Source organism: Cupressus sempervirens, chromosome 4 (genome assembly GCF_028749045.1).
Source record: "Cupressus sempervirens isolate cs-2001-9-10 chromosome 4, ASM2874904v1, whole genome shotgun sequence".
In the NCBI taxonomy this organism is placed as follows: Eukaryota; Viridiplantae; Streptophyta; class Pinopsida; order Cupressales; family Cupressaceae; genus Cupressus; species Cupressus sempervirens.
In genome coordinates this window covers 385,458,013-385,467,500 of record NC_143121.1, presented here as the reverse complement: position 1 = coordinate 385,467,500, position 9,488 = coordinate 385,458,013, and the positions used below count along the sequence as shown (strand labels likewise).

The following is a 9,488-nucleotide window of genomic DNA, read 5'->3' as shown; positions in this document are numbered from 1 at the left end:
AGATTGATAATTTCTTAAATATTGTAGATGTTAATGGGGAATTTAGAGGTTGGGGGGGGGGGGGGGGGACCAAATCATGAGCTTCCACCTTCATGTGGTTTCCTTTGATTAGTAGAGAATATTAAATTATTCTCAAAACCAAGTGAAGCTCAACATTAACCTATGATTGCATGACAACTAACTGTTTGAATCTCTTGGTTTCAAGAAATCTAGAAGGAGAACATAGTTCAATATAAAATCCCAATTTATATGCATATGTCATCAGACAGAGCTAAAAAATTTAATAGGTTTTCATATTTGTTAGAGGTCTTTAATTAGGTATTTTAAGTTATAGACCATCACAAAAAGTTTAACTTTGACTCTTATAGGCAAGGGTAATGTCCTTAGCATTCAAGCAAGTCAAGACTCTCTATTTGTTGGCTTGTTGAGGACATTCTCTTGGCCATAGCAGCTAGAGTTGTAATGTTCATGATGGTCTATAATTTTAAAAACTTAATAGACCTATTAAATAAATGTAAATGCAATGCATTTTTTAAGCTCCACCTAGTGTCCATGCATATATAATGCAATTTCAGGTGCATTCTCAATTTAGAGTCGTGGAATCTTATTTTGGATCCGATGGAAAAATGACATGCACCAGAAGATGGGAAAATGATGTCACTTTCAGAGGTCTAGAAAGTTTTTTTAATATTTTCTCACACATATCCACATGAATAGGAATATTTTGTCACACATATCATTTAAGAACATTGTTTTCTTCATATTTTGGGTTGAAATAGGTGCATTTTTCCCATTGATAATCTTGTAGTCCCTAGATAGCTTAGATAGCCCACTTCACCAAAGGACATGTGTTACAAGGTACATGTTCTAGAGTATATTTTTTCATGCATGATGTAGGAATTCATAGAGATGTATGCTCTAGAAGAACCAACTTATCAATGCTATATTATTTGGTTTCTTTTTTCATGTATAATTTCATCATTTGATGTTATATGGGAAATAAAAACAATATCTAGATACACATCATTATTTTCATAATTTTAAAATGATTGCAAGTGTAAAAAGGGAAATGGGTTCTATTAGAGAGAAGGTAACATTCAAATGGCCCCCAAATGAATATTTATATGTAAGAAAAAGTGAGAGCTCTAAGAGACACATGTTGATTACCCAAATGAATATTTATATGAAAGAAAGTTTGGGAGTTTTGAGGGACCATCCTTGGACTATCCATGGAAGATCATGAATCTACTCCTTTTTGATGTTTTCAACCTAATAATGAATTTATTGTTTTTATATTGGATTATGTGATTTGTAGGAAAATGTGAAACTAATGAAGGACATGGGCTTGGTGGCATATAGGTTTTCCATATCCTAGTCATGCATATTACCATGTCAGACAATTTTTTAACCCTTAAACAAAAATGACTAGCAATCAACAGTGTCTTTCTTTAAAAAGTTTCTTGTTTTTTATGTCTAGCATTTTCTTCTTTTATTGTCTTTAGGGTTTTTTTTTTCTTCTCTCTTGGATGCTAGTATATTTAAAAACTATAAGCTTTCTTCTAATCACCATGTATACTCTTTTTTTAAAAATATTTTAATCAAGGAATAGGTCAAACCAAAATCACAAGAGTCATGAATACAATTTTAGTTCATTCATATTGAGATTTTCACTACATTTGAATTCAAGAAAAGATATGATAAGCTCACTTTTACCTTTGCATATAGGTATTTGATGTAAATTTGAAGTGAGCTACATGGTTTAGTATTATTCCATGGGTGACAATGGTAGCTGCAGGGTATGGTGTTGGTGTTGTTTCAGAATTTTCAGTTCAATGTGGCTATTCAGTCACTATGGTATGCAAAATCATGCAGGTCAGATAAAGCTTACTTTGGTTATAGCTAAATTTCTTTTGTAGTCATAATATTTCCAAGTAAAAATTGTGAATTGTGACAATTTTAAATAATGCTTTTGTTGCCAAATTTTCTCTCAGCTCCCAATACCATATTTGTCCTCAGTCTACCACTTTTGAAATGGGTTTGGTTGATTTACACTATTTTAAAAAAATTGATCCTTGATAATTTTTTCTCCTCAATTAGCTTATTTCTTTTTAATTTCTTTTTAGTTACATTTTCTGATATTGAGCACAAGGCACACTTTTAAAAAAAAATCAATAACAAACAATGTTACATTTTTGTTGTAAACATCTATAGTCAATTAGTTTTCTAGGTCCAAGATTCGCACTCCTTGGCATAAATTTTGCTCAAAACCCAACTATTGCAGTAGTGTGGCTAACAACAACACTTAGCTTGAGTTCATTCAGCCAAGCTAGTTTTCTTCTAAATATGCACGTAGGTCTCTTGTCTTGATTGATATACCAGTGTCTTCATTTTCAAACATATTACAATTGGCCTTTGTAGATTACTAAAGTATATCATTTTTCCATTGATTCAAAACTCCTTCATTTGAATTTAGTGTGTGTCAATAGCTTTAAGAAACTTGAACAATAATACCATTATTTTCTCTACTTATAAAAATCACTTTATGAATATTTAGATTCTTCTTTTTTTGTTGTATAATCAGGAGATATCACCATAGTATCTATGAGTTCTTCATGATATGATGGTTGATCCCTTCTTATCTTCAATTTTCAAGGAAATGGATTAATTTCTTATTAATTGGATTCATTCATGAAAACAATCTTATTCTTCATATCTATAATGGGCAGGTATCACAAATTCAATTCGGACATTTGTAGCCATTGTGAGCACAATTGGAACATGGTATTTTGTTCAGTGTTTGGGTTAATTGCCATGTTTCTTGACACTTTCTTCTATTTTTTATTTCATTTGAACCATCTTCTAGAATATATATTCCACTGGCTAAAAGGTATTTGACTGATTTGATAAGGATATAGATTTTCATTAACAAACAGAAATGTTAGTTTGCTTCCATCTACACTAAATACTAGTATAGTAATAGACTAGCAAGTAGACAAGCCCACATCCATCCAAATGATCTTTTTTTTGGGTATCCTAAAATAATCGGTTGACATTAGAAGGCTCGAGCTTCATCATATGATTTTATTTTGAAGCATTCTAATAAGTGTGTATTCACAATATTACCCTAAGATTAATTATATATTTGAACTCAAGAATTCTATAAAGTATGGCTTGGAATTTTTCTCCTGGGCCTTCTCAACTTTAAATAAACATCATACTTTCCACAAGAGACATATTCTTATTCATCCCATTTAAACTATTTTTTATCATCCATAATACCATGGTCATTAGATCATTGTGAATGTGAAAATTTAATCTTCTCTGTAAGATGGTGCTTGCCTTTGAACATTTGTAACAAGTGAGAAATCAATTTTGGCATATTTATTATATCTATCCACTAATGAAAAATGATAAAATTTTATTATTTCAAGTGAACTTTGTGTCCAAAAATGAGACAAAGATGAGAAATAATTTGTTAGTCCTCTAAATATAGATGCAATACATGAAAAATTACACAGCTTGTAGTTCTTTCTATATTTGGACTATAAAGTCTCAAAGACACTTGCAAGTGATTCTAATGTCATAGTACCTACCGAAACACTTTCCTAGATTCTAGTTTTTGTTTCTATCATGCAGTCTCTTTCTAGACTCACTCTTTCTCCTTTTGGTATATTGTCATAGACTCTCTCTCTCTCGTGCATTAAACTTTGATCAAACTTTTGAATATCTACCTCTACCATATCCAAAATTAGCTTCACATTGTGTTGTAACTCTAGCATAGATGTTTGATACTCGATAGATTTCATTTCAATATTTCAACATTCAATTTTTCAAGTTTCCTCTTCATTATATGTTTGGTTTATCAATTATTTTCTCTACTTTGATTACAGTGCATCTCAACTAGCTGCTCCAATGATGTAATCACCCATCTATCTCCAGATTGTGCAAGCACTTTTTTTACAGAATCTAGATAGATACTAATGGTTCCAAAGCCATAAGTCTGAAGACCATCATGTGTACATCCCACTCTAGGTAAAAATTGTATGTCATGTTCCTGTGCATATGTTTCCATCACTTCCTTTAAACTCAAATGAGGTGCACCCATGCAATTATTTAGTAGAATCTCACTACCCATGGAAATTGAGGCTTGATGTTGAGCATATCTTGTTGTTTCTTGGTGTTGCTGAAGTGCCTCAAATTGGTGTTGCTTTTTCACCCTAAGATAGCTTACATTCTTTGTAGTCCTAGGTTGTTCCACAATCATACCCTCTATAGCTTGATTCATCATTTCGAGGGTTATATTTAGCTAAATTCTTATCCTCTCATTAGCAAGAATCTCAGAGTGAAATAGCTCTTTCTACCCTACAAGTCATTGTATTACTTCATTAAAATTAGGACTTGAACAAAGACAATGATACAAAACCTGTTACCACTTTTGAGAAAATGTTGCCTCCAACATTGCAACCATATGATAAATGGGAATAGCACATGCTTAAGCCATAACCAAGTTAAATTGGTCTAGTTTTTTATTATCTAGGTTTATTGAAAATTCTTTTAGAATTATCATCAGATTAGGTATAATAAAATGAAAAATCACTTGTTCCTAGCTAGCAAGATCAAATATAGTTTTCCAAGGTGATAAAATTGCATATGCAGATACATCACTAGCATACCAGGCATGAAGAAAATTTCCCAACATATAATGAATGATTAGGTATAAAGGCTCCATATGCTAGCCCAAAAATGGAAGCTAAGGATCTAACTATGCATGTATTGGCATAGTCTCCCTACAAGGATCCCATGTATTTGTTGTTGCTATTAAGTTGGGAATCACTATATGATCCAAAATGTTATCAAGTATTGAATCCAGTAGTAAATTATCCCATGTCTTCAAAAACTATAGCATACATTTAGGGTCCCTTGGTTCACAAGAATTTGTAGCAGCTATTCTTACTGCTAGAAGAATAACTTCAGTTAAGAGTTGAGTGTAAGGAGTTGAAGAAGAAAGTTATGCTTTTGTGTAAATGCCATAATCATGAGGCTCATTCCCTTGTAGAAGCCTCTATCACAAAGACATTACCTCTAAACCATGGGAAGGATGTTGAAGTGGTTCTCAACCTTGAAACACTCTTATAAGCAATGGCAAAGTAAATGCAGATGCAATATATGACAAATTGCAAAACTTGTAGTCATCCTAATATTTGGCCTATAAATTCTCAAAGAAACTTGAAAGTGATTCCAATGTCATAGTACCTAAAGAAACACTTTCCTAGATTCTATCTAGTGCTCCCATAATATCATCTATGTTGTCTAGCTTTTGTTTCTGTTGTGCAGTCTCTTTCTAAAGCTGCTCCTTCTCCTTTTGGTATATTGCCACAAAATCTCTCTTATGCCTTAAATTCTGATCAAAATTTTGAATATCTACCTCTATTGTTAGTTTGTAGTGACTAATGAGGAAAGTACTATACATACTTCATAAATTCTTTGGGGTTCGAGGCAGCACCCCAAATTTTTTTTGGGTCGTGGCCAACATGTGGCTGACATATGGATGACATGTTGTAACCCTAAAATGGCATAAAATACTTGGATGAAAGGGCTTAAGGTTAGGTATTTTTCATTATGTTATAGTTGTGATGCAAAATTGGTTCTTATGACGGTATTAAGCTGTAAGGATTTATAGAGTGTAATTAGGTTATAATCACTGGATTGTAATAATATTGGACTTGTTGTTTGGTGGATGTAGCCTAGGGATTGGGTGAACCATGTTAAATCTTGGTTTCTTGTGATCTTTTCTATCTATTATTTTTTGTTATTGGTTATATTTGCATGTAATTGTTATTTCTATCTGTGGTTTAATCCTAACATCTACCATATCTAAAATCAACTTAACCTAGAATACGTGTTTGATCCTCAATAGCTTTCATTTTAGTATTTCAACATTCAATTTTTCATGTTTTCTCTTCATTATATGTTTGGTTTATCAATGATTTCTCCAGTTTGATTATGGTGCATCTCAACTAGTTGCTCCAATTATGTAATCACCCATTAATCTCTAGATTGCACAAGCACTTGGTGTTTTCTAGAATATAAATAGATACTGATAGTACCAAATCCATAAACCTTAAGACCATCATGTGTGTATCCCATTTTACAAAAAAAATTGGATGTCATGTTCTTGTGTATAAGTTTCAATCACTTCCTTCAAACTCAATTGAGGTGCTCCCATCAAATTATTCAGGTGAATCCCACTACCCATGGAAGCTCATGCTTGCTATTGAGCATATGTTGCTACTAAAGTACCTCAATTGGCACTGCCACTTTGTTGAAAAAACTTGCTGCCACTTTGGAAAAATGTTGCCTCCAACATTGCAACCATATGATAATTGGCAACAGCACATGCCCAAGCCACAACCCAGTTAAATTGGACTAGTTTTTGATTATCTGGGTTGATTAAAAATTATTGTAGAACTATCATTATATTATGTATGATAAAAAAAAATTAGCTATTCATAGCTAGTAGGATTAAATACATTTTTTCAAGGTGATAAAATCGCATATGCAGATGCATCACTTGCATCTTAGACATGAAGCACATTCCCCAACTTATAAGGAATAGTTGAATATAAAGGCTCTATATGTTGGCCCAACAATGTAAATAAACCATAAACAACATTAAAGGACACGTAGGATTTCCCATGAGAAACTATGATCTAAAAGTAATATTTTTTTTTTTAATAATTCTCCTAGCCATTGTAATTGTGATGGTCCATTATGATGGATAGCTATTCCTTGCATAGCATAGATATTGCATTTGTTTCATAGCTATGATGGAAAGATCTGACAAATAAAAATTTAGTATATAGCACCATTGTTGCATACATGTCAGAATTGCAATGACTAACTAGAACTTGAAACTCTCATAATTATGATAAAGTATTGTCATAATTGTGATGTTGTAAACATGAAGTCTTGTACCTTCCTTCTTCCAATTTTTGATAGTGTTAGTCATTGTCATTACAATGATCTCCCTCACCATCATAATTTGCAATAGAAAAAGATTGATAGTTGTTCGACGAGATCCAATTCATGGTTATGTCACTAGGGAAATGGGTAGATGTCACTTTTGCAAAAGCCTTCCATCACAAAACATGTCCAAATTTAGTAGTGTCAGTGTACATAACACTCTTTTGATACCATTCTTAGCATAAAATTTATTGAACTAGACAGACATAAATTCACCACCTCTATCATATCTCAAACACTAAATGATTTACTAGTTTCTTTTTCAACTCTTTCTATGTACCATTTAAACATACCAAAAGCATGTGACTTCACTTTCATGAATATTATACTCATCATCCTTGAATAATCATCCACCAATAATGCACAGTATCTATCACCATAGTAACTATCAACTCTAATTAAACATAAATCGGTCTGAACTAATTCCATAATATCATTAGAAGTGTGTCTTTCTAGAGAAGCTTGAAATTGACATCTTACTAAGCTAACATTCTTTTCACATTGCATTTTTTATGTTTTACAGATTCAAAAAGTCACTTAGTCTTTTCTTTCTACTGATTTTCACCATATTTCCAAAGTTTACATGACACAACATTTTATGCCATAACCACTCATCTTCAATTCTAGAAAATAAACATGTCTCAACTATAGGATCAAGGTAGAATAGGTTACCTTTTGTTTGAACTCCTGTTCCAATAAGATTTCCTTCATCATCAAAGATTTTGACCTTCCTTTTCTCAAATTCCATCTTGTGACCTAAGTTATTCAATTGAGCAACATTCAACATATTATATTTTAGTCTTTGAACCCAATAAGAATCATCACATCTAATCTTATCAATCATCATTAATGATTCTTTACCTTTTACCAAGTATGGAACATCACTACCAAACTTAATAGTTCCACCATCACCAATTTCTTCAAATTTGTCAAACTTATTTAGATCACTAGTCATACGATGTGAACAACCACTATTAAACATCCGCGAGTCATTCTTTGTAATATGTGAAATAAGGGCAATTTCATTCTCATACATTTCACTATTTGGATCTTCTTTGATTGCAACATAGACTACCTCAACTAATTCCTTATCATCATCAAAATATGTAAAAATATGCTCTTCTTGAACAATGTAATATGACTCCTTTTCTTTGTCTTTGTAATATTTGTTCTTCCTATACTTATAATATTTCTTATGATTTCTATTATTTCTATTAGACTTTCTTTTGTTAAGATATTTAGTAGCAAAGTGACCAACCTCATTACATTTTGAAAAGATCAAGGCTAGTTTATCTTTGTATTTAACTTTACCTCTTGATAACCTTCTTGCAAGACATGCTTCAATCTTATATAGATCATCTTCAATTTCAGATTCTTTTTCTTATTTTTCTTTCTTCTCTTTCTTTGAAATACTTATGGTTAGTGAAGACTATAAATCATTTCCGACTATAACCATACTGTTGGTGTAAATAAGTATTTACTTATTACACTTACTTAAGTTTTACTTAGGTTACTATATTATTTAATTATTTTGCATTATTTTATTATTAGTTTAGGTGAGACACTTAGGAGTTTGTGTACTCTCATTGAGTTACACAACTCTAATTATGCACATGGTGTCTACAACATAAGAGTATGCATCATTCACTAAGTTTTCATGATGACAACACCATTATCCACACTCCTTATTTAGAAAATGTTGTCTAATCCACCAATTTGCATGCTACACCATTGTAGGCTTATCCTCACATCATCACACTTAATCTTGTGCTTAATGGAGGATAACCCATATCTAGTGGACATGTGCCTGGTTGTATGAAATATCATGATGCTAACTTCTATGCATTCTAGAAGCTCTTCTGAGGCCTTTATATTCAGGCACCCCTAGTGTACTCTTATATCTAGTTATTGAATGAATATTGTCATTCTCATCATAATCTATCTATTTTGGTCTATTGTGTGCTTGTGTTGAGTTCTTTAGTTCTTGGGTGAATTCTAGCCTAAGCCAAATTCTTACATGGTATCAAAGATGAGGAGGATTATCATCACATAGACATTCGAGAGTGTTCATGCTTCAACACCTCAACATGAATTCGAAGGATCTATAAAAATTGGGAGCATCTAGAGCCAAATTTGACCTCACCATTGCGTTCAGAGCATTGATTTAGTGAAGATTGACTATAAACTCACCTATATTGGGTTAAAGTTGATTGTGAGGCAAAAAAAATTTTGCAAACTGGAACTCGGAGGCCCCAATTTGCAATTTGGGTATGATCATTTTCGGATTTGATTATTATGTTTCAGACTTGATTTAATTTCCTCTCTACAATATTGGGTATTTTTTGAAATTTTAATTTTCGGAATCAGATATTTTTCAAAATTTTAATTTTCAAAATCAGACAGATATTTTTTTAGCCGAACCAGGCAGTGACACTCCGGCTTGGTGCTCTATTTTTTTTGGTGGG

General features: G+C 32.1%; 1 pseudogene; it reads right to left on the bottom strand.

Annotated features, from left to right (window-relative positions):
• Positions 1-3,862: 3,862 nt before the first annotated feature.
• Positions 3,863-6,147, bottom strand: LOC149561675 (septin and tuftelin-interacting protein 1 homolog 1 pseudogene; annotated as a pseudogene).
• Between the last annotated feature and the right edge of the window lie 3,341 nt (positions 6,148-9,488).